Source organism: Somniosus microcephalus, chromosome 16, assembly GCF_052327205.1.
Source record: "Somniosus microcephalus isolate GS21.2 chromosome 16, FLI_Smic_1.0, whole genome shotgun sequence".
NCBI lineage: Eukaryota > Metazoa > Chordata > Chondrichthyes > Squaliformes > Somniosidae > Somniosus > Somniosus microcephalus.
This window is the reverse complement of record NC_141002.1, coordinates 23873146-23897232: the sequence shown is the minus strand read 5'-3', so window position 1 is coordinate 23897232 and position 24087 is coordinate 23873146.

Genomic DNA, 24087 nt, shown 5'->3' with positions numbered 1-24087 from the left:
AAGCACCAGGCATTTGTGCATACCTTCTACTTTTTGCCCTGCGAGGGCGATGCCTTTCTCATCCTTGCCTGGCCCCTGCCCGCCCTGCAGCTCCTCCTCAATGGGAGCCCAGTGGCTGCAGCAAGGCTGGGGGAAGGCTGCTGAGGGGCAGATGGCGAGACGGCAGGTGCCCTTGGGGGTCGGCCTGCACCAGCTCTGGCCTTGGAGTGGCCGGCTGCTGACTGCTCCAACTCTGGCTGGGCGGCAGCAGTCTGTCCAGTGGCTCGTGGCAGCTGCAATGGCGGAGTGGCAGTGTCGGCTGCAGGAATGGTGCCAACCTGGCAGATCGCAGGTGCTCGCTGGTCGCCTGAGACATTGGCACTCACACGGGCCAGCACTGCAGCATGCGCAGCAAACAGCTGAAGAACAGACTGCTAGGCTGCTGCTGCGCGGCGAGTGCCCTGGCGATGCCTGGCTGATCCAGCGAGGGTGGCAGCAGTTAGTGCCCGTGTGGCCCTGGTCTGTGTCCGCATGACAACAGCCAGTGAATGGACGGCATGACTGAGCACTTGGCTCGAAGCCACCTGTGCTGCCGCAAAGTCCTGTAGACTCCTGGCCTGTGCTGCACTGAATTGATCCAGACTCCTGGCCTGTGCTGCTCCAAATTGCTGCACACTCCTTGACAAAGACTCAATGGAGTCAGGCATCCTTGCCACTGCAGCCATGAGCTCATTGTGCCTGCGCTCAGCCTGGACGGCCATTTCCTCCAGGAGCCGCACCTCCTCTGTGCTGACCATCGCAGGACTGGAGGCCGCACTCACCCTCTGGGGAGAAGTCCGCCGAGCTTCCCCACCCCTCCCGCGTTGCTGCAGGCTGCTGGGCCCCGGAGCTTCACTCTCCTCCGACCCTTCCCCCCGGCTCCCCTCCAGGGAAGACGTGTCCCCTACATCGCCATGGGCTGGCACGGCTGAGGGTGGCACTGATTGGCTGGCTTCCTCTTCCTCCTCCTCGTATTCCGAAGCGCTGACAGTGGCAGCTTGAGGGCCCGCCTCCTCACCTGGCGATTCACCACTGAAAGCAGGAAGGCACAAGAGTAGCTTTAGAGTGAGGACAGGGCGGCAGCGAGGGAGGCATGAGTGGTGCCATTCACTGCATTGGTCGGACAGTGGCAAAGGATGCTGATCTGAGGCGCAAGTGGAACGAGCGAGGTCAAAAAGGTGATGCCCTTACCATTGGTGCCCAGAACAGGGTCGGCATCTCCACTGGCGACGGGGCCAATCAGCCGGCCTGCCATAATGCGCTCCACACACTGGTCGAGGTCGGAGAGCTCTTTTACATCAGGATGGCCTCCCCCGGTGTCAGTTCGTTTCCGCCAGTTGTGCGCCACCTTGGCCTGCAAGAGAAAGGACGGCCTCTAAGTACAGTGTGAAGCCCTGATCTTGTCTGCACTGCCTCCCATGATCGAATAGCTTGTACAGTGTGAAGCCCTGATCTTGTCTGCACTGCCTCCCATGGTCGAATAGCTTGTACAGTGTGAAGCCCTGATCTTGTCTGCACTGCCTCCCATGGTCGAATAGCTTGTACAGTGTGAAGCCCTGATCTTGTCTGCACTGCCTCCCATGGTGGAATAGCTTGTACAGTGTGTAAAGTGCTGAATGTGCAAGTGATTTTCATGCCAGTCCCATAGCTGCTGGATGAGGGCTGGCCATTAGGGCTTTCAGGTCCCTTTGCCCATAAAGTGAGGTGCACATGCAGGGATGAGGAGGACACTGGAAAGGGTACTCACCCTGACAACCCGAGTGAGGTCGTTGAACTTCTTCCGGCATTGCACAGGAGTCCTGGCAACCACGCTGTTGGAAGACACCCTGTTTGAGACCTCCTTCCAGGCTTTCCGGTAGGCGCTGGGCAGCGGCCTCTTGCCACCTTCTGGGAACAGAACATGGCGCCTGCGCTCCACTCCGCCAACCAGCAGCCTCAGGTCACCGTCGCTGAAGCGCTGCGCTCTCTCCCTGGCCTTCTCCATAGCCCTGGGCGTTGTGCAGATGAAGCTGAAGTGGTCAGGCCTAGGTTGAGGGCTGCAGTGTGCAGGGCGTGGCAGGCAAACAAATCCACCCTCCCCCTTTAAGAGCTGACCGGCGCCAGAGTGTCTGCCGTCAATCAACAACTCGCCACACCTGCGCTGCGCCCGGCCTCGGGGGTATCGCTCAGCACCGCCGGCTTAGCACCTAAAGATAGTTGTGCATCGCCTGTTTTAGCGCAGCAGCAACCTCTTGGGGCGATGCGACTGAATATCGGCGAAGGTGGCGCAACTTTGCGCCAGGCGCAAACTTTAGCGGCCGCCCGACTTTACCGCCCCAAAAGTGGCTATACTGAATTTCTAGGCCCATAGCTCTTATGGCGATGGTGCTCTCACAAGAGAATTCCAGAATATTGACGCAGCGGTGATATAGGTCCAAGTCAGGATGGTGTGTAACTTGGGGAGGACTTGGAGGTGATGGTATTCCTTCTTGTCCTTCTTGGTGGCAGAGGTTGTGGGGCTGGCAGGACCTGCCAAAGCAAGCTTGGTGAGATGCTGCAGTGAATCCCACAGATCGTACGTACAGTAGCCACAATACGCCAGCGTTGGAAGAGGAGGATACTGAGTTCAGTTGCAGGTGCACCAAATCAAGTGGACTGCTGTGACCTGATTGATATAAAATTTCTTGAGTGTTATTGCAGCTGCATCCATTCAAGCAAAGGGTGAGTATTCCATCACACTCCTGACTTGAGTCTTGTCAAAATTAGAGATGCGTGCAATAAGGGCATAGCATTATCATGGGTGATGTTAATCTACATAAAGATTGGTCTAACCAAATTAGTAACAATACTGTGGAAGAGAAATTCCTAGAGTGTATGGTTTCCTGGACCAATATGTCAAGGAACCAACTAGAGATCAGGCCATCTTAGACTGGGTATTATGTAATGAGAAAGGATTAATTAGCAATCTTGTTGTGCGAGGACCCTTGGGGAGGAGCGATCATAATATGATGGAATTCTTCATTAAGATGGAGAGTGAAGTAGTTGATTCAGAGACTTGGTTACTGAATTTAAATAAAGGAAACTACGATGGTATGAGGCACGAGTTGGCTAGGATGGATTGGGGAATGTTACTTAAAGGGTTGACGGTGAATAGGCAATGGCAACATTTTAAAGATCACATGGATGAACTACAGAGTTTGTTCATCCCTGTTTGGCATAAAAATAAAACAAAAAAGGTGACTCAAAATTGGCTAACAAGGGAAATTAGGGATAGCATAAGATTCAAGGAGAGGACATAACAATTGGCCAGAAAAAGCAGCAAACCTGAGGATTGGGAGCAGTTTAGGATTAGAAGGCAGAAGAGACCAATTCATTAAATATATTCAAGAAGGAGTTGGATATATTTCTTAAGGCTAAAGGAATCAAGGGATATGGAGAGAAGGCAGGAACAGGGTACTGAATTTGGATGATCAGCCATGATCTCATTGAGGGGCTGAATGGCCTACTCCTGCTCCTATCTTCTATGTTTCTATTCAGCAAAGGAGGACAAAGGGATTAATTAAGAGGGGGAAATAGAGTATGAGAGTAAGCTTTCAGGGAACATAAAAACTGACTGTAAAAGCTTCTATAGATATGTGAAGAGAAAAAGATTGGTAAAGTCAAGAATAGGTCCCTTGCAGTCAGAATCAGGGGAATTTATAATAGGGAACAAAGACATGGCAGACCAATTAAATACATACTTTGGTTCTGTCTTCACAAAGGAGGACACAAATAAACTCCCAGAGATGTCGGGGAACATAGGGTCTAATGAGAGGGAGGTACTGAATGAAATCAGTATTTGTAGGGAAATGGTGTTCGGGAAATTGATGGGATTGAAGGCCGATAAATCCCCAGGGCCTGATAATCTACATCCTAGGGTACTTAAGGAAGTGGCCCTAGAAATAGTAGATGCATTGCTGGTCATCTTCCAAAATTCTATAGACTCTGGAACAGTTCCCATGGATTGGAGGGTAGCTAATGTAACCCCACTATTTAAAAAAGGTGGTGGAGAAAAAATGGGGAATTATAGATCAGTAAGCCTGACATAGGTAGTGGGGAAAATGCTAGAGTCCATTATAAAAGATGTAATAGCAGAGCACTTGAAAACAGTGACAGGTAAATCATGCTTGACTAACCTACTGGAATTTTTTGAGGATGTAACTGGTAGAATAGATAAGGGAGAACCAGTGGATGTGGTGTATTTGGACTTTCAGAAGGCTTTCGATAAGGTCCCACATAAGAGACTAGCGTGCAAAGTTAAAGCACATGGGATTGGGGGTAAGGTACTGACTTGGATAGAAAACTGGTTGGCAGACAGGAAGCAAAGAGTTGGAATAAACGGGTCTTTTTCCGAGTGGAAGGCAGTGACTAGTGGGGTACCGCAGGGATCGGTGCTAGGACTCCAGTTATTCACAATATATATTAATGATCTAGACAAGAGAACTAGATGTAATATCTCCAAGTTTGCAGACGATACAAAGCTGGGTGCGCGTGTGTGCTGTGAGGAGGATGCAGAGAAACTCCAGTACGATTTGGACAGGTTGGGCGATTGGGCAGATGCATGGCAGATGCAGTATAATGTGGATAAATGCGAGGTTATCCACTTTAGTGGCAAAAACAGGAAGGCAGATTATTATCTGAATGGCAATAGATTGGGAAAAGGGGAAGTGCCACCAGACCTGGGTGTCCTTGTGCACCAGTCGCTGAAGGTAAGCATGCAGGTGCAGCAGGCGGTTAAGAAGGCAAATGGTATGCTGGCCTTCATAGCGAGAGGATTCGAGTACAGGAGCAAGGATGTCTTGCTGCAGTTGTACAGGGCCTTGGTGAGACCATACCTTGAGTATTGTGTGCAGATTTGGTCGCCTTATCTGAGGAAGGATGTTCTTGCCATAGAGGGAGTGCAGCGAAGATTCACCAGACTGGCACCTGGGATGGCAGGAATGACGTATGAAAAGAGATTGGGTCGATTAGGCTTATATTCGCTAGAGTTTAGAAGAATGAGAGGGGATCTCATTGAAACTTATAAAATTCTAACAGGACTAGACAGACTAGATGCAGGAAGGCTATTCCTGATGGCGGGGGAGTCCAGAACAGGGGTGACAGTCTAAGGATAAGGGGTAAGCCATTTACGACTGAGGTGAGGAGGAATTTCTTCACCCAGAGTGGTAAACCTGTGGAATTCTCTACCACTGAAGACAGTTGAGGCCAATTCATTAAATATATTCAAGGAGTTAGATATATTTCTTAAGGCTAAGGTGATCAAGGGATATGGGGAGAAAGCAGGGACAGGGTACTGAATTTTGATGATCAGCCATGATCTCATTAAATGGCGGAGCAGGCTCGAGGGGCTGAATGGCCTACTCCTGCTCCTATCTTCTATGTTTATTTTCAAAATTATGCTTTTAGTTTGTCATTAGCACAGTAACCTGAAATTTAAAGAGGCATTTCTGTCTATTGAAACCGATCTCCAATACAGTTTGTTGAATAATGTCAGCAGTCTGCAGTATCCACATGTGTTGGCAAACCTGTCAACTCTACTACTTTAATCAGGTATTTCCATATCAAACAACATAATGCAGAAAAGCAGCAGTGCAAGAGACCCAAGTCACCAAAAGCCACTGATTTGCAGTTTCTACAGTAATCCATACTCCTACTCCATTTAGGATCTTTTGAGGGTACAGTAGCCTAGAGGTGAGGATACTGGATTAGCAACACAGAGGTCGAGTGAAAATCCTACCATGGCAAGATTTGAATTTGAATTCAACACATCACGGTAAATGACCCTGAAAGCTGTTGAACTGTTGTAAAAATCCAACCGGTTCACTCATGCTCTTCAAGAAAGGGAACCTGCTACCCCCTACCCGATCTGGCCTACATGTGACTTCAGTCCCACAGTATGCAGTTAACTCTTCAATGCCCTGAGGTCACCAGGGATGGGCAATAAATTCTGGCGTGCTAGTGTCCACATTCCATGAAAAAAAGACACTGACTTAAACCCCACCCTTTCAACAGACTTCACATTAAGAGGTATGTGTGTCCGGTTGTCTTTTTCTAACATTATTATTCTTAAATACACTTAGAAAACATGTTCACTGGAACAGCTAAAATTCCATTTGTTTCTTTGGATTCTTATTCGCTTTGGGTGTCGATTGTCTATTATTCTCATCAAGGTGATGGGCATCATTGACGGGGCTACAAAACATTCGCACACTTTTTGCACCCAGTGCCAGGATCAAACATTACCCAAAGCACAGCATTGATGTAGAGCGAAATGCTCTCTACCATGCCCAGCTTAAGCTGCTTTCATACTGGTGTTTGTTGAGGTCAGATTCTGAGAGACCAGTGACAGTGAGGTGACTTTTTTCTTAAATGCTACTAAATCCAGTTCCTTTATTCCGGCTGCAGACTCTTAAGACCCAGTTTTTCATGGGTCCACAATTCTACATTTCCACAACAACCATTTGTTATTTTCAGCGGGTGAGCCTTTGTTCTCTGCGCGTAGTTACTAGGTTGGCTGTGCAGCTCAACACTGCAATAAACCTGTTTGCTGTTAATTATATTTTCTTTCCTTTTGGTTTTGCGTCTTAAGAAAATAGCTCTGCTTTTATTTTAGCTAACTTTAATTATTTAGACCGAGTTCTGCAATTTCACTGCAAGAACTGCCAATCTTTTAGCTTGAATTTTGCTGTATAAGTTGCATTTATATATCACATGAAAAGATGTCCCAAAGTGCTTCTCAAAGGCATAATCAAACAAGAATGGTTGCTGAGCCAAAGAAGGAGATATTCACACATCACAGATCACAGAAACCCCACAGTGCAGATAGAGGCCATTTCGGCCCATCGAGCCTGCACCGACACATATCCCACCCGATCCCCGTAACCCCTACACCAACACATATCCCACCCTATCCCTGTAACCCCACGTATTTACTCCCCCTAACACTAAGGGTCAATTTATCATAGCCAATCAACCTAACCTGCACATCTTTGGACTGTGGGAGGAAACCGGAGCACCCGGAGAAAACCCATATGAGAGGTGAACAAAAGCTTGGCCAAAGCAGTGGGTTTTAAGGTGGGTCTTAAAGGAGGAGAGGAAGGCGGTATGGTTTAGGGAGGGAAATCCAGAGCATGGGGCCTAGATATCTAAAAATGTATCTGCCAGTGGTGGGTGAACTGGCGGGGTGGGGGGATGCCCTAGTGACCAGAGTCGGAGGAACGGAAAATTCTCGGGGGAGGGGAGGGGTTCTGTAAGAGGTTACAGGAATAGGGAGGAGTGAGACATGAAGGGATTTAAAGAAGAGAATGAGAATTTTAAATTGGAGGCACTGGCAGCCAAGAGCCAATGTCTTGGGCACCAGCTATTCACAATATATATCAATGATTTGGATGAGGGAACCAAATGTAATATTTCCAAGTTTGCTGATGACATGAAACTAGGTGGGATTGTGAGTTGTGAGGAGGATGCAAGGAGGCTTCAAGGCGATTTAGACAAGTTGAGTGAGTGGGAAAATACATGGCAGATGCAGTGTAACGTGGATAAATGTGAAGTTATCCACGTCGGTAGGAAAAACAGAAAGGCACAGTATTATTTAAATGGTGATAGATTGGGAAATGTTGATGTACAAAGGGACCTGGGTGTCCTTGTACACCAGTCACTGAAAGCAAACATGCAGGTGCAGCAAGCAGTTAGGAAGGCAAATGGTATGTTGGCTTTCATTGCAAGAGGATTTGAGTACAGGAGGAAGGATGTCTTACTACAGTTATACAGGGCCTTGGTGGGACCACACCTGGAGTACTGTGTGCAGTTTTGGTCTCCTTACCTAAGAAAGGATATACTTGCCATAGAGGAAGTGTAGTGAAAGTTCACCAGACTGATTCCTGGGATGGCAGAACTGTCATATGAGGAGAGATTGGGTCGACTAGGCCTGTATTCACTAGAGTTTAGAAGAATGAGAGGGGATCTCATTGAAACTTATAAAATTCTGACAGGGCTAGACAGACTGGATGCAGGGAGGATGTTTCCCCTGGCTGAGGGGGTCACAGTCTCAGGATACGGGGTAGGACATTTAGGACTGAGATGAGGAGAAATTTCTTCACTCAGAGGGTGGTGAACCTGTGGAATTCTCTACCACAGAAGGCTTTGGAGGCCAAGTCACTGAATATATTTAAGAAGGAGAAAGATAGATTTCTAGACAAAAAAGGCATAAAGGGGTATGGGGAGAGAGCGTGAATATGGCATTGAGATGGAGGATCAGCCATGATCATATTGAATGGCGGAGCAGGCTGGAAGGGCCGAATGACCTCCTCCTGCTCCTATTTTTCTATGTTTCTATGTAGGTCAGCGAGCACAAGGGATGGCGGGTAAGCGGGACTTGTACATGAAGAACAATGAGCAGACTCTTGCTGGCCTTATCTGTACCAGTTATTTCTATTGTCTGATGTTGCTGACACCTTGTCGATGAAGGTCTAACTCATTAATACTCTCCTATAATCCGTAACGTACTGTTTATCCTCGATTCTTTGTATCCTTCTTTTAAACATGTTATATCCTGGCCACACACCAGATGGTGCTATCAGTCCCAATTACCTCAGAGATCCTGGGACTGTCATTTATTTTGAACACATTTTTATTTGTCTTATTCCTTGGAGCCCTGTGAATTTCTGAGTTTCCTATTTGACTTCCTACTGCACCATAACAACAAAACGGTTACCCTGAGTGCAGACTGAAGAAGGCAATGAGTAACTCCAGATGATGTAATAAAGTGCTGAGAGTGAGGTTCATAGTTGTCATTTGCCCCATGATTACTGTCTTTCATTATATTACAATTATCATAATATAAAATTGGATAGTGAATCTTCAGTCAAAACTCCTGGAGTGGTCTGTTTCCTGAGTGTTTTCCAGTGTTGATTCAGTATGTAAGAAGTGTCCCATGAATTGAACAAAGGACGTTGGTGCTTTTAGATTGTCAGATTTGAAACCATGCTGGATGACATGATAGGCTCCAGATAATGCCAGAGTAAAGTGTTATAGAGCAGTCGATTACAGGAAATCCACTAGCTGGGATACATTTCCGTTATTGTGGATATTGGAATTATGGAATTTATTTATTCTATCTAACCTGAACAATTGTAGACTTATATGTTTGCTTGTGCTGAAAATATGTCAATACTGCCTTTTAAGGTTCGAATTGGAATTGATACTTCTTTTAGCCTGTTGACTGCTCAGCTCCCTCTGACACTGAGGAGGAGGCTTTTCTCTTTTCATTCTAGATAAGCCAATTGGATCAACTTACCTTTTGCTATGAGGTCTGTTGGCTCCTGTACTGTGATGGTCAGATACCGTGCTGCCAGTGCTCTGTTATAGTAATCCAGTAAGGGATTCACCCTAGTTTAGCACTTCAGCGTCAACTACACAGCTGTGTAGATAATGATAAGCCATATTCAAGAATAAATTGATGCTGTAGCAATGTATCTCAATGTATTATTCCGATTAACCATGTTTTTCAGAACTAGCAACTGATTTAATATAACCTGAAATTGAAATGCATAGATATGAAAGACATGCCCTGATTCAGGATTCTTCAGAACTCAAGAAGATCATCGGTATTTTTTTTTTAGTGATGTTGGTTGAAGGATAAATATTGGCCCGGGACCCCAGGGAGATCTCCTCTGCTCTTCTTCGAAATAGTGCCATGGGATCTTTTACGTCCACGGGGCCTCGGTTGAATGTCTCATTGGAAGCCTGAGATGAGACAATGAATTAATATTTGTACAAACACATCTTCAACTCATCTTCATCTTTGACTCAGCAACTGCACCGCATGGCTGTGAGGGGGATTTTAAACCTGTGTGAGCCCACTTTAATTTAAAACATACCATTTAAACGTAACTCATTTCCAAATACTTTCAGCGTAAAAATAGTAAATATTAAAGAGTGCAGGGGAACGAGCAAGAGAGTGGGATTAGACTAAGTGGCTCACACGGAGAAAAATGTTGGTGCATACTTGGGCCGAATAGCTTATTTCTGTGGTGTAATATTCTTTGAGGCTTCTCATCACATGGAAAGCCATGTTCACTTGATATTAGCATTTTACGAGTAACATTCAGTTACTTCAGGGACCCCTCTCACTTTAATGTGCTTTGGTCTGCACAGTTTTCTCTAGGTTGCACAGCAAGAGAATTCCATCGAACTTACACCAAGCACAAGCCTGACAAATCTGTCCTTGATGTAAAGCGATTATTGTATATTGATCAGCCCCTGTACATAGACGTATTTCTTTGGCTTGTAGGGATCTCTAGATGGCCATGATAGCTGCTTTTGTGAAAAATTATCCACAGGACCTAAGACCACTGTGAGTATATTGTTAGTTGTATTGTTTGATAAATGGGCTAGGAAATCCTTCTGTTTCAAATGGCTCAAAGCAAAAAAAAGGTTTGCCATATATATATTTATAAATAGACTGGTCCATTCAACTGACGAGGATGTGGTCAATTACCTTTGCCAGTCCTCATCCACATAGGTGAATGTGACATGGGAAAAGACAAATCATTTCTTCTAACTATATTACAGCTTCTAGCATCTCCCCCTTTGTGTTTTTTTCTGCATGCATACTCCTCACTGATAAAGGAAGTGAAAGAAGGCAGGAAAACAGACTGCAGATGGTAACCCCTTTATGCCTCCCCATCGTGCTACATTCTGCCAGCCTTGGCTCAGTGATAGCACTTTTACCTCTGGGTCAGAAGGTTGCGGGGTCAAATCCCACTCCAGAGACCTGCACGTTTAATCTAAGGTGACACTTCAGTGCATTACCGAGGGAGTGCTGCACTGTCGGAGGTGTCGATGAGATGTTGACCAGAGCTGAGAGGCGGACCTGCGAGAGGCAGAGAGTCAGTGAGAGGCAGATAAAAAGAGCGCAGAGAGGAGGCCTGGGGCCGGAGCTGAGCGGCAGACCTGCAAGAGGCACAGAATCAGCGAGAGGAGGATAAAAAGAGCGTGGAGTGGAGGCCTGGGACCAGAGCTGAGCGGCGGACCTGCGAGAGGCACAGAGTCAGTGAGAGGAGGATAAAAAGAGCATGGAGAGGAGGCCTGGATACGGAGCTGAACGGCGGACCTGTGAGAGGCACAGAGTCAGTGAGAGGAGGATAAAAAGAGCGTGGAGAGGAGGCCTGGGACCGGAGCTGAGCGGCAGACCTGCGAGAGGCACAGAGTCAGCGAGTGGAGGATACAAAGAGCGCGGAGAGGAGGCCTGGGACCGGAGCTGAGCGGTGGACCTGCGAGAGGCACAGAGTCAGCGAGAGGAGAGAGAGAAGTAAAAAGTAATCGAAGTGTGATGTCACCAGAAAGCAGGTAAGTGATTCGTTGGTGAGTATTTCTCTCTTTCTTGCTTTTTTCCAAACTTAATTTTTGTGGATTATAGTTTCTAGGGCCTCTATTGTATAGCGGGGAGTGCTGGTAAACAAGGGCCCTTGAGTATATCATTTAATTGTAGTGTAATTAGTGGTATTGATTTGATTTAATTTAATTTGAATTTATTAAAGGGTAAGCCATGGCAGCACAGCTTGGCCCCGTGGCATGCTCCTCCTGCACTATGTGGGAAATCAGGGACACTTCCTGTGTCCCTGATGACCATGTGTGTGGGAAGTGTATCCAGCTGCAGCTACTGACAGATCCCATTGCGGCGCTGGAGCATTCACGATGCTGAGCACATCGTGGATAACATGTTTAGGGAGTTGGTCACACCGCAGGTAAAGGCTGCACAGGCAGGAAGGGAATGGGTGACCACCAGGCAGAGTAGTAGGTGCAGGCAGGTAGTGCAGGGGTCCCCTGTGGCCATCCCCCTTTCAAACAGATATACCACTTTGGATATTGTTGAGGGGATGGCTTATCGGGGGAAGGCAGCAGCAGCCAACTTTGTGGCACCATGGGTGGTCCTGCTGCACAGGACGGGAGGAAAAAAAGCAGGAGAGCTATAGTGATAGGGGATTCTATTGTAAGGGGAATAGATAGGCGTTTCTGCGGCTGCAAACAAGACTCCAGGATGGTATGTTGCCTCCCTGGTGCAAGGGTCAAGGATGTCTCAGAATGGCTACAGGGCATTCTGGAGGGGGGGGGGGGTGGTGAACAGCCAGTTGTCATGGTGCATATAGGTACCAACGATATAGGTAAAAACTGGGATGAGGTCCTAAAAGCTGAATATAGGGAGTTAGGAGGTAAATTAAAAAATAGGACCTCAAAGGTAGTAATCTCAGGATTGCTACCAGTGCCACGTGCTAGTCAGAGTAGCAATAGAAGGATATTTCAGATGAATACGCGGCTAGAGGAATGGTGCAAGGGGGAGGGATTCAAATTCCTGGGACATTGGAACCGGTTCTGGGGGAGGTGGGACCAGTACAAACTGGACGGTTTGCACCTGGGCAGGACTGGAACCGATGTCCTAGGGGGAGTGTTTGCTAGTGCTGTTGGGGAGGGTTTAAACTAAAATGGCAGGGGGTTGGGAACCTGTGCAGGGTGACAGAGGAAAGGGACGCAAGGATAGAAACAAAAGACAGGAAGGAGAAAAGCAAAAGTGGAAGGCAGAGAAATCAAGGGTGTAAATCAAACAGAGCCACAGTAAATAATAATTCTAAAAGAACGAAGGGTGTTAAAAAAACAAGCCTGAAGGCTTTGGGCTCGATTTTCATTGAGCCGTGGAGTCGGGCTTGGAGGCGTGCGGGGGTTAAAATCACAGAAACTGACGGGCGAGACCCCCCCCCCCCACGCCTGGTTCCCGACTCCGAGCAATTTTAACTTAGGCGTGTCTGATGGTCCTGACTCCGTCCCGCATCCAACAGGCGGAACTGGTCTTTAAGGCCCTTAACAACCACTAAATGGCCTCTATAATCCTATTTTGAAAGGGCCTTGCAAATTTAACTCTTTTCCCACATGAACCACGCCTGGTGGGAAACACGAATGTGAAACCCGGCGGGAGCACTATTGGATTGCTGACTATCAACTGCAGGTCAACCATTAAAGAGGAGATTTGATCAGCCATCATTCGCAGGTGGCAGGACTTAGTGGTCTCAGGTCTGGGGCAACTTTTAGAAGGCTTAACCACACCTGTGGAATGTTGGAGCCTGACACCCATCTGCAGTGTGATCTCCTGGGAAACCCCTCTCGCCACCTTCACATCAGCGCTTCCTCAACGGAGGCATATACCAGCAGCATGGGAGCCATTCATTTCCTTCCCACCTGGGCATTAGAGGAGCTCGAGCACCAGCCGCGGCAGCAGCAGAACCATGAGCAACAGCAGCACCAACAGCAGGAGCATCAACAGGAGTGGCAAGCTGCTAGTCACCCACCTGAAGATGCACAGGCCAGAAGGCGCCAACACACGACAACATTGCTGCCTGGGATGCAAGGGACGCACTCATCCTGGCCAGATTTGTTTAGCCTAGTCAAACAAACACTTTTGCCTCGCAGCTTTTTACCAGAGCATTGACAATGGCCAAGAACCAGAGGATTCCTAGCACTCTGACCACCATACTGACAGTTGCAAGTATGCCTAAGCCCTCAATGTGAAAGTCCCACTAGCGAAATAACAGACAATAAAACTGCACCATTTGCCATCAGAAATTTTATGTACATTACTGAAGTGATGGCATTTTTGCAGTAAACACAAAATTGCATCCAAGTGACTACCCTTGTGACTATTTGTGCAGAATTTTCCTCTTACGCGTGCTCCTACGTGGTGCCTCCCCTGTGGCTTCAGCAGATGTGGAGGCCCCTTGCTGACTTTGCTGCTGCTCCTGTCTCGACACCTTTGGTGGGCGTCCTCTGGGGTGGTGAGCCTGTGCGGGCTCGTCAACAGTCTGCTGCTCCTGCGGCTGTGCAGGGGTTGAGACGCCTATCTCACTTGGGTGTGGACTCTGGTGGGGCTCTGACCGAGGGCTCTGCAGTGGCATGGAAGTGTGAGCGCTTGGAGAGGAGCCCCCACTTCCTTGAGGTCTGCCACCAACCTCCCTCTCATGGGTCAGGTCCCCCTCAGTGCCTGCAAGTGGCTTGAGAGCACCTTGCTGCACATCAGGGGGGCCATGGGGACCCGTATCTGCAATGGCAGCCCTACTCAGAAGGACTTCCATGAAGGTCTGGTTTCTCTGTTCAATAGATGCCCATCGCTCCTCAAGAGATGTCATTCTATTCTGAACAATGACCATGTTTTCCATACCCTGGCGACTAAGCTCCTCCATGGCCGTAGCCCTCCTCTCCCCTACCGTAGCCATCCTCTCCTCTACCGTAGCCATCCTCTCCTCTACGGTAGCCATCCTTTCCACGGAGGTTGCCATCCTTTCCGTGGTGATGCGTTCGTGTGCCAATGACTCCACAAAGGCTCTGGTCATGGTCGCTATGGACTCCTCCATTCGCTCCACACTCACAGCAACCCTAGAGACAAAACCTGCCAGAGACTCCTGCATCTGTTCCTGGAGTTCCATCACCGCTGATCTCATGGATGGACCCAGAGGCAGAGGGTCGACATGCTGCTGAGCCGAGCTGGCAGAGTCCTGCGCCCTCCGACTAGGACTCTCCACTGCTGTCCCTATCTCCACAATCTGCTGATGCTCACTTGTGAGCTGTGATACACCAGATGACAACACTACTCTATGTCCTGAAGGTCCCACCGAGGTGTGAGTGTCTGCGCTGGCGCTGGGTGCGCTGAATTCTGGTGATGTTGCGTCCTCAGAGGTTGCAGCTTCCTCTGAGGAGTCTGGCTGCTCAGCCTCTTCTTCCTGGCTAGGGGGGACGGATGCTTGTGATGGTCCTGTGGGGGAGTAAAGGAAAGAGTCAGAGATGTGATGCAAAGGCTGCATGCACATAGCTTTTTACAGATGCTCATAAGTGCATCTGTTACAGCTTCACAATCATTATCAGTGACTCATGCAATGTCAAAGAGAGAGATGGGAAACTTTTCTGTCACCAGCTTGATGTGTTGCACCCGTCTGTCCGTCCCCCACGCGCGAATCATCCTCAATGCCCATAATTTCCAGGACAGCCTCCTCCCAGGGGGTCAGGTGGACTATTGAGCCTGTCTCTCCTCCTGTCCTGGCTCGCTCTCTCTTGTTGTGAGCTCTCTTTTCCCGCAATGAGGGAGACAAGTGGAGGTTGAGTGAGAATGACGGAGTGAGTGTAGAGATTGCATAGCATAGATACTTAGAAGGAGACAAAGATGGAGTGAGGTTGCAAGACCAAGGGCCCTCCCTGTGTGTTGTCAGTTGTGTTCAAAGCATCAGAGTAATAGGGAGTGTGAGGGCTGCATGGTCGAATAGTTATGTGAATGTGAGCATAGAGAGAGAGGGAATGGGTAAGGGTGCATGGATGTCAGTGTCAAGTGGGATGTGGAGGAAGAGATTGCTAAAGCTGAGTGCTGGTGAGGAAAGGCAATGGGGATCAGATTGATGGTGATGGGAAATTCATACTCACTTTTCCAGTGCGCTGAAGGTCATGAAATCTTTTCCTGCACTGTATCCAGGTTCTGCGGTGACTCCCAAGGAGTTGACCTTCTCAGCCACCTGCATCCACACTGCCTTGGTCTGAGTGGGAGGCCTCTTCCTCCCTGATGAAGGGAACAGCACCTCCCTGTTGGCCCTAGCCCCATCGACTAATGCCTGCAGTGCCGCCTCGTCAAAGCGAGGAGCTGATCTTGCCCTCCCGCTTGTCATATTTGCTGCAGCTCCCTCACACTGCACAGTCAAGAAACTTGGCAGTCTGCAGAAGAAGCAAGGTTTGCTGTGGACCTTAAATGCAGCAGCAATGATGACATCATCGGAGGGGACTTTCAGTCATGAAAAACCCATTTGCAAAGGCTTCCCACACGCTGGAAATCAATTGGCCACTTAAGCTAAAATTGCGTCAATCTCCCACCTCCATTTAGATTCATGTGGGAAACACAAAATTCGGATAACACGACACCATCCCGCACCTGAGTTAAAATCCCCCCCTTTGTGTCTTAATGCGAGGAGCATTCGTAATAAGGTGGATGAATTAGCTGCACAAATAGATGTAAATGGATATGATATAATTGGGATTACGGAGACATGGCTCCAGGATGACCAAGTCTGGGAATTCAACATCCAGGGGTATTCAATATTCAGGAAGGACAGGAAAAAAGGAAAAAGGAGGTGGGGTAGCATTGCTAGTTAAAGAGGAGAATAACACAATAGTAAGGAAGGATATTAGCTCTGATGATGTGGAATCTGTATGGGCAGAGCTGAGAAATACCAAGGGGCAGAAAGCGTTAGTGGGAGTTGTATACAGACCCCCAAACAGTAATGCTGATGTTGGGGATGGCATTAAATGGGAAATTAGAGATGTGTGCAAAAAGGGCACAGCAGTTATCATGGGTGACTTTAATCTACATATAGATTGGGCTAACCAAATTAGTAACAATACTGTGGAGGAGGAATTCCTAGAGTGTATACGGGATGGTTTCCTGGACCAATATGTTGAGGAACCAACTAGAGATCAGGACATCTTAGATGGGTATTATGTAATGAGAAAGGATTAATTAGCAATCTTGTTGTGCGAGGCCCTCTGGTAGAATAGATAAGGGAGAACCAGTGGATGTGGTATATTTGGACTTTCAGAAGGCTTTCGATAAGGTCCCGCATAAGAGATTAGTGTGTAAAGTTAAAGCACACGGGATTGGGGGTAAGGTACTGTCTTGGATAGAGAACTGGTTGGCAGACAGGAAGCAAAGAGTTGGAATAAATGGGTCTTTTTCCAAGTGGCAGGCAGTGACTAGTGGGGTACCGCAGGGATCGGTCCTAGGACCCCAGCTATTCACAATATATATTAATGATCTAGACGAGGGAACTAGATGTAATATCTCCAAGTTTGCAGACGACACAAAGCTGGGTGGGCATGTGTGCTGTGAGGAGGATGCAGAGAAACCCCAGTATGATTTGGACAGGTTGGGTGATTGGGCAGATGCATGGCAAATGCAGTATAATGTGGATAAATGCGAGGTTATCCACTTCGGTGGCAAAAACAGGAAGACAGATTAGCATCTGAATGGCAATAGATTGGAAAAAGGGGAAGTGCAACGAGACCTGTGTGTCCTTGTGCACCAGTTGCTGAAGGTAAGCATGCAGGTGTAGCAGGCAGTTAAGACAGCAAATGGTATGTTGGCCTTCATAGCGAGAGGATTCGAGTACAGGAGCAAGGATGTCTTGCTGCAGTTGTACAGGGCCTTGGTGAGACCACACCTTGAGTATTGTGTGCAGATTGGTCACCTTATCTGAGGAAAGATGTTCTTGCCATGGAGAGAGTGCAGCGAAGATTCACCAGACTGATACCTGGGATGGCAGGAATGACATATGAGGAGAGATTGGGTCGATTAGGCTTATATTCGCTAGAGTTTAGAAGAATGAGAGGGGATCTCATTGAAACTTATAAAATTCTGGCAGGACTGGACAGACTAGATGCAGGAAGGATGTTCCCGATGGCGGGGGAGTCCAGAACCAGGGATCACAGTCTAAGGATAAGGGGTAAGCCATTTAGGACAGAGATGAGGAGGAATTTCTCCACCCAGAGAGTGGTGAACCTGTGGAATTCTCTACCACACAAGGCAGTTGAGTAATATTCATTAAATATATTCAAGAAGGAGTTAGATATATTTCTTAAGGCTAAAGGGATCAAGGGATATGGGGAGAAGGCAGGGACAGGGTACTGAATTTGGATGATCAGCCATGATCTCATTAAATGGCAGAACAGGTTCGAGGGGCCGAATGGCCTACTCCTGCTCCTATCTTCTATGTTTCTATGTTTCTATGTTAAATTGAGGCCCCGTCTGCCCTCTCAGGTGGACGTAAAAGATTCCATGGCACTATTTGAAGAAGAGCAGGGGAATAAACATAGAAACATAGAAGATAGGAGCAGGAGTAGGCCATTCGGCCCTTCGAGCCTGCTCCGCTATTCAATTAGATCATGGCTGATCATCCAAATTCAGTACCCTGTCCCTGCCTTCTCCCCATATCCCTTGATCCCTTTAGCTTCAAGAAATATATCCAACTCTTTCTTGAATATATTTAATGAACTGGCCTCCACCGCCCTCTGTGGCAGAGAATTCCACAGGTTCACCACTCTCTGGGTGAAAAAATTCCTCCTCATTTCAGTCCTAAATGGCTTACCCCTTATCCTTAGACTATGACCCCTGGTTCTGGACTCCCCGGCCATCAGAAACATCCTTCCTGCATCTAGTCTGTCCAGACCTGACAGAATTTTATAGGTTTCGATGAGATCCCCTCTCAATCTTCTAAACTCCAGTGAGTATAAGCCCAATCGACACAATCTCTCCTCATACGTCATTCCTGCCATCCCAGGTATCAGCCTGGTGAATCTTCGCTGCACTCCCTCCATGGCAAGAACGTCCTTCCTCAGGTAAGGTGACCAAAACTGCACACAATACTCAAGGTGCGGTCTCAACAAGGCCCTGTACAACTGTAGCAAGACATCCTTGTTCTTGTACTCGAACCCTCTTGCTACAAAGGCCAACATACCATTTGCCTTCTTAACCGCCTGCTGCACCTGCATGCTTACCTTCAGCGACTGGTGCACAACAACACCCAGGTCTCTTTGCACTTCCCCTTTTTCCAATCTATTGCCATTCAAATAATAATCTGCCTTCCTGTTTTTGCCACCAAAGTGGATAACCTCACATTTATCCACATTATAGTGCATTTGCCATGCTTCTGCCCAATCACCCAACCTGTCGAAATCGTACTGGAGTTTCACGACATCCTCCTCACAGCTTACCCTCTCACCCAGCTTTGTGTCATCTGCAAATTTGGAGATATTACATCCAATTCCCTCGTCCAGATCATTAATATATATTGTGAACAGCTGGGGTCCTAGGACCGATCCTTGCGGTACCCCACTAGTCACTGCCTGCCACTCGGAAAACGACCCGTTTATTCCAACTATTTGCTTTCTGTCCGCCAACCAGTTCTCTATCCAAGTCAATACCTTGCCCCCAATCCCATGTGCCTTAATTTTGCACGCTAATCTCTTATGTGGGACCTTATCGAAATCCTTCTTAAAGTCCAAATACACCACATCCACTGGTTCTCCCTTATCTATTTTACCAGTTACATCCTCAAAAAATTCCAGTAGATTAGTCAAGCATGATTTACCTTTTGTAAATCCATGTTGACTTTGTCCGATCCTGTCACTGCTTTCCAAGTGCTCTGCTATTACATCTTTTATAATGGACTCTAGCATTTTCCCCACTACCGATGTCAGGCTTACCGGTGTATAATTCCCCACTTTTTCTCTATCACCTTTTTTGAATAGTGGGGTAACATTAGCTACCCTCCAATCCATGGGTACCGTTCCAGAGTCTATCGAGTTCTGGAAGATGACCAGCAATGCATCTACTATCTCTAGGGCCACTTCATTAAGTACCCTGGGATGTAGACCATCAGGCCCTGGGGATTTATCGGCCTTCAGTCCCATCAATTTTCCTAACACCATTTCCCTACAAATACGGATTTCTTTCAGTCCTCCCTTTCATCAGACCCTATGTTCCCTGGCATCTCTGGGAGGTTATTTGTGTCCTCCTTTGTGAAGACAGAACCAAAGTATGTATTTAGTTGGTCAACCATTTCCTTGTTTCCCATTATAAATTGCCGTGATTCTGACTGCAAGGGACCTACGCTTGACTTCACCAATCTTTTTCTCTTCACATATCTATAAAAGCTTTTACAGTCAGTATTTATGTTGCCTGCTAGCTTACTCTCATATTCTATTTTCCCTTTCTTAATTAATCCCTTTGTCCTCCTTTGTTGACTCCTAAACTGCTCCCAATCCTCAGGATTATTGCTTTTTCTAGCCAATTTATATGTCCTCTCCTTGGATCTTATGCTATCCCTAATTTCCCTTGTTAGCCACGGTTGAGTCACCTTTTTTGTTTTATTTTCATGCCAAACTGGGATGAACAAATTCTGTAGCTCATCCATTCGGTCTTTGAATGTTTGCCATTTCCTATCCACCGTCAACCCTTTGAGTGCCATTCCCCAATCAATCCTAACCAACTCGCTCCTCAGACCATCGTAGTTTCCTTTATTTAAATTGAGGACCCTTGTCTCTGAGTCAACTACTTCATTCTCCATCTTAATGAAAAATTCGATCATATTATGATCGCTCCGACCCAAGGGGCCTCGTACAACAAGATTGCTAATTAATCCTTTCTCGTTACATAATACCCAGTCTAAGATGGCCTGATCTCTGGTTGGTTCCTCGACATATTGGTCCAGCAAACCATCCCGTAAACACTCCAGGAATTCCTCCTCCACAGTATTGTTACTAATTTGGTTGGCCCAATCTATATGTAGATTAAAGTCACCCATGATGACTGCTGTGCCCTTATTGCACGCTTCTCTAATTTCCCTTTAAATGCCATCCCCAACCTCCGCCTTACTGTTTGGAGGTCTATATACCACTCCCACTAATGTTTTTTTCCCCTTAGTATTTCTCAATTCTACCCATACAGATTCCACATCATCAGAGCTAATATCCTTCATTACAATTGTATTAATCCCTTCTTTAACCAGTAATGCTACCCCACCTCCCTTTCCTTTTTGCCTATCTTTCCTGAATATCGAATACCCCTGGATGTTGGGTTCCCAGTCTTGGCCATCCTTGAGCCACGTTTCCGTAATCCCAACCAAATCATATTCGTTTACCTCTATTTGCGCAGCCAATTCATCCACGTTATTACAAATGCTCCTCGCATTAAGACACAAAGGCCTAGAAATTCAGTGCCCTTAGCGCCGATTTTGCGGCGCTAGAGGGCCTAGCGCTGCAATTGGCGCCGGCGCCTAAATTGCCTGGGGCCCTTCCGCCGCGGTAGACCGGTAGCGCTGCGCCGGCACCGATGACGTCATCGGTGTGCGCAGCGTCCCGGTTGCCATGGTAACCCGCCCGAACTGGGAAATTGACTTGCGGCCGCCTCGCCCGTGGCAGCCGCAAGCAACGTTCTGGCAGAGGTGCCTTGCACAAGTTTGCGCCGGCGCATTAAAGGCCCCGCGGCGGCCGGCCGCTTTCCCGCCGCCCGCCTGGCCGCAGCTCCCTCCCCGGACTTCCCCCCCCCCCCCCCCGGAACAGAAGCAAGCCCGGCACTTGTCCGAGGTGCCGGGCTCATTTTTAAAAAGATTTTCGCGGGCCGCGGCCGGGTGCAGGCAGGTCCTCCTTAAGGGAAGGAGGAGGCCTGCACTTCCCGAACCTGCCGCACCGCAGCGGGCGCCGCAGCGCCGGAATAGCGCCGAAATTCAGCGCATAGCGCCAGTTTTCAGGCGCTAACAGCTTTCAGCAGCGCCGGCAGCCGTTTGGGCGCAGAAGTAGTGAATTTTTGGCCCGACCAGCGCGACTTAGCTCCGGCACTAACTTCCGGCGCTAAAGCCGTCGCTGCGCCAAAACCCAATTTCTAGGCCATTGCCTTCAGGCTTGTTTTTTTAACGCTCTTAGACCTATTAGAATTATTATTTACTGTGGCCATGTTTGATTTAAACCGTTGATTTCTCTGACTGCCACTTTTGTTTTTCTCCTTCCTATCTTTTGCTTTTATCCCTGTTTTCCTTTCCTGTGTCTCCCTGCTCAGGTTCCCAACCCCCTGCCATTTTAGTTTAAACCCCCCCGAACAGTGCTAGCAAACCTCCCCTCAAGGATATTTGTCCCGCTCTGGTTCAGGTGCAACCTGTCCGACTTGTACAAGTCCCACCTTCCCCAGAAGCAGGCCCAGTGATCCAGGAAACTAAAGCCCTCCCTCCTGCACCAACTCTTTAACCGCGCATTCATCTGCTCTATCCTCCTATTCCTATACTCACTAGCACGTGGCACCGGGAGTAATCCAGAGATTACAACCTTTGAGGTCCTACTCTTTAATCTGCTACCTAGCTCCCTAAATTCTTGCTGCAGGACCTCATCCCTCTTCCTACCTATGTCGTTGGTCCCAATGTGAACCATGACCTCTGCCTGTTCACCCTCCCCCTTCAGAATGCCCTGCAGCCGTTCATTGACATCCTTGACCCTGGCACCAGGGAGGCAACAAACCATCCTGGAGTCATGTCTATGGCCACAGAAATGCCTATCTGTTCCCCTTACGATAGAATCCCCTACCACTATTGCTCTCCCATTCTTTTTCCTCCCTTCCTGAGCAGCAGAAGCACCCCTGGTGCCAGGAAGTTGGCTGCTGCTGCCTTCCCCTGGTGAGTCATCCCCCTCAACAGTATCCAAATTGGTATACCTGTTTGAAAGGGGGATGGCCACAGGGGTCCCCTGCACTACCTGCCTGCTTCTATTGCTCCGCCTGGTGGTCACCCATTTCCCTTCTGCCTGTGCAGCCCTACCCTGCGGCGTGACCAACTCATCAAACGTGTAATCCATGACCCTCTCAGCATCGTGAATGCTCCACAACCCATCCATCCGCAGCTCCAGCGCCTCAATACGGCCCGTTAGTAGCGTCCCTGAATTCCCACAGAGAGCAAGAGGAGCATAACACGGGGCTGGGCTCTCCTGGCATGGCTTACCCCTTTAATTAATTTAAATTAATTCAATACCACCAGTTAAAGATATACTCTCGGGCGCTTATTTACCAATTGTCCCCACTACACCACAGAGACTGAAGAAAATATAAACCACAGAATTTAAGCTTGTAATGAAAAGGAGAAAGAAATACTCACCAACCAATCACTTACCTGCTTCCTGGTGACGTCACACTTGGATTACTTTTTACCTCTCTCCCCTGCTGCTGAATTGGTATGCCTCGCCTCGCTCCTCCTTTTAACTGCTGCCTCGCCTCGTACCTCACGCAGGTCCGCTCTGGTCGGGCCTTGCTCCTCACTGCACTCCCAGGTCAGCCGCTGTGGTCGGGCCTCGCCTCGCTCCTCCTTTTAACTGCCGCCTCGCCTCGTACCTCACGCAGGTCCGCTCTGGTCGGGCCTCGCACCTCACTGCACTCCCAGGTCAGCTGCTGTGGTCGGGCCTCGCCTCGCTCCTCCTTTTAACTGCCGCCTCGCCTCGTACCTCACGCAGGTCCGCTCTGGTTGGGCCTCGCTCCTCACTGCACTCCCAGGTCAGCCGCTGTGGTTGGGCCTCGCCTCGCTCCTCTTAACTGCTGCCTCACCTCGTACCTCACGCAGGTCCGCTCTGGTTGGGCCTCGCTCCTCACTGCACTCTTCCCGGTGACTTGGACAATATTCATCCCTCAACCAACTTCACTAAAAATAAATTAGCTGGTTATTTATGTCATTGCTGTTTGTGGGAGCTTGTTGTGTGCAAATTGGCCACTGCATTATTATACACTACAACAGTGACTTCACTTCAAAAGTACTTCATTTACTGTAAAACGCTTTGGGACGTACTGAGGTCATCAAAGACTCTGTATAAATGTAACTTCTTTTTTCTTTCTCTCCATCATACTTGATGTAAACATAATACGCAGGATATGTAATAAAATATCCCTGCGCTTTACATGTTTTTAAGCTTCGGACAGGTTGAGGTTAGCTCATTGTCCCAAAATACTTCAGTGCAGTAATCTGTGAATATTGCAGGTTGGTAGTAGGAGTGAATTTGCTGGGAGTTCCTGGAAGTATCCTCACATAATCAATAAAAAAACACATGCTAGAAATACACAACAAGGCCAGCCAGCCTCTATATAGCGATAAGACAGTTTATGATCTTTCCAGTGTGTATCCGTCATCAGAAATCTGTTCAATGTTATAGTCTTTTCCAATGTTCACTGTCAATTTTTGGGGCGCGTGCGGCCCCTTTAACGGGCTGCGTGGCCCATTCAAAATACCCCGCATGCACGTTTTTCCTTTTAAAAGCTGGCTGCGTGGGACCTTCAGAGAGCTGTGCGGCCGCGCTTAATGGAAACATTAGTCGTTTCTCTTTACAGATGCTGACTGACTCGTTATATATTTCCAGCATTTATAGTTTTCCCTTTTCTTTCCCCCTCTATACGGTGTCTCAGACAATCTTTGGAGGGTAGGGAATTATTATCATTTGTGTGATTGCTAG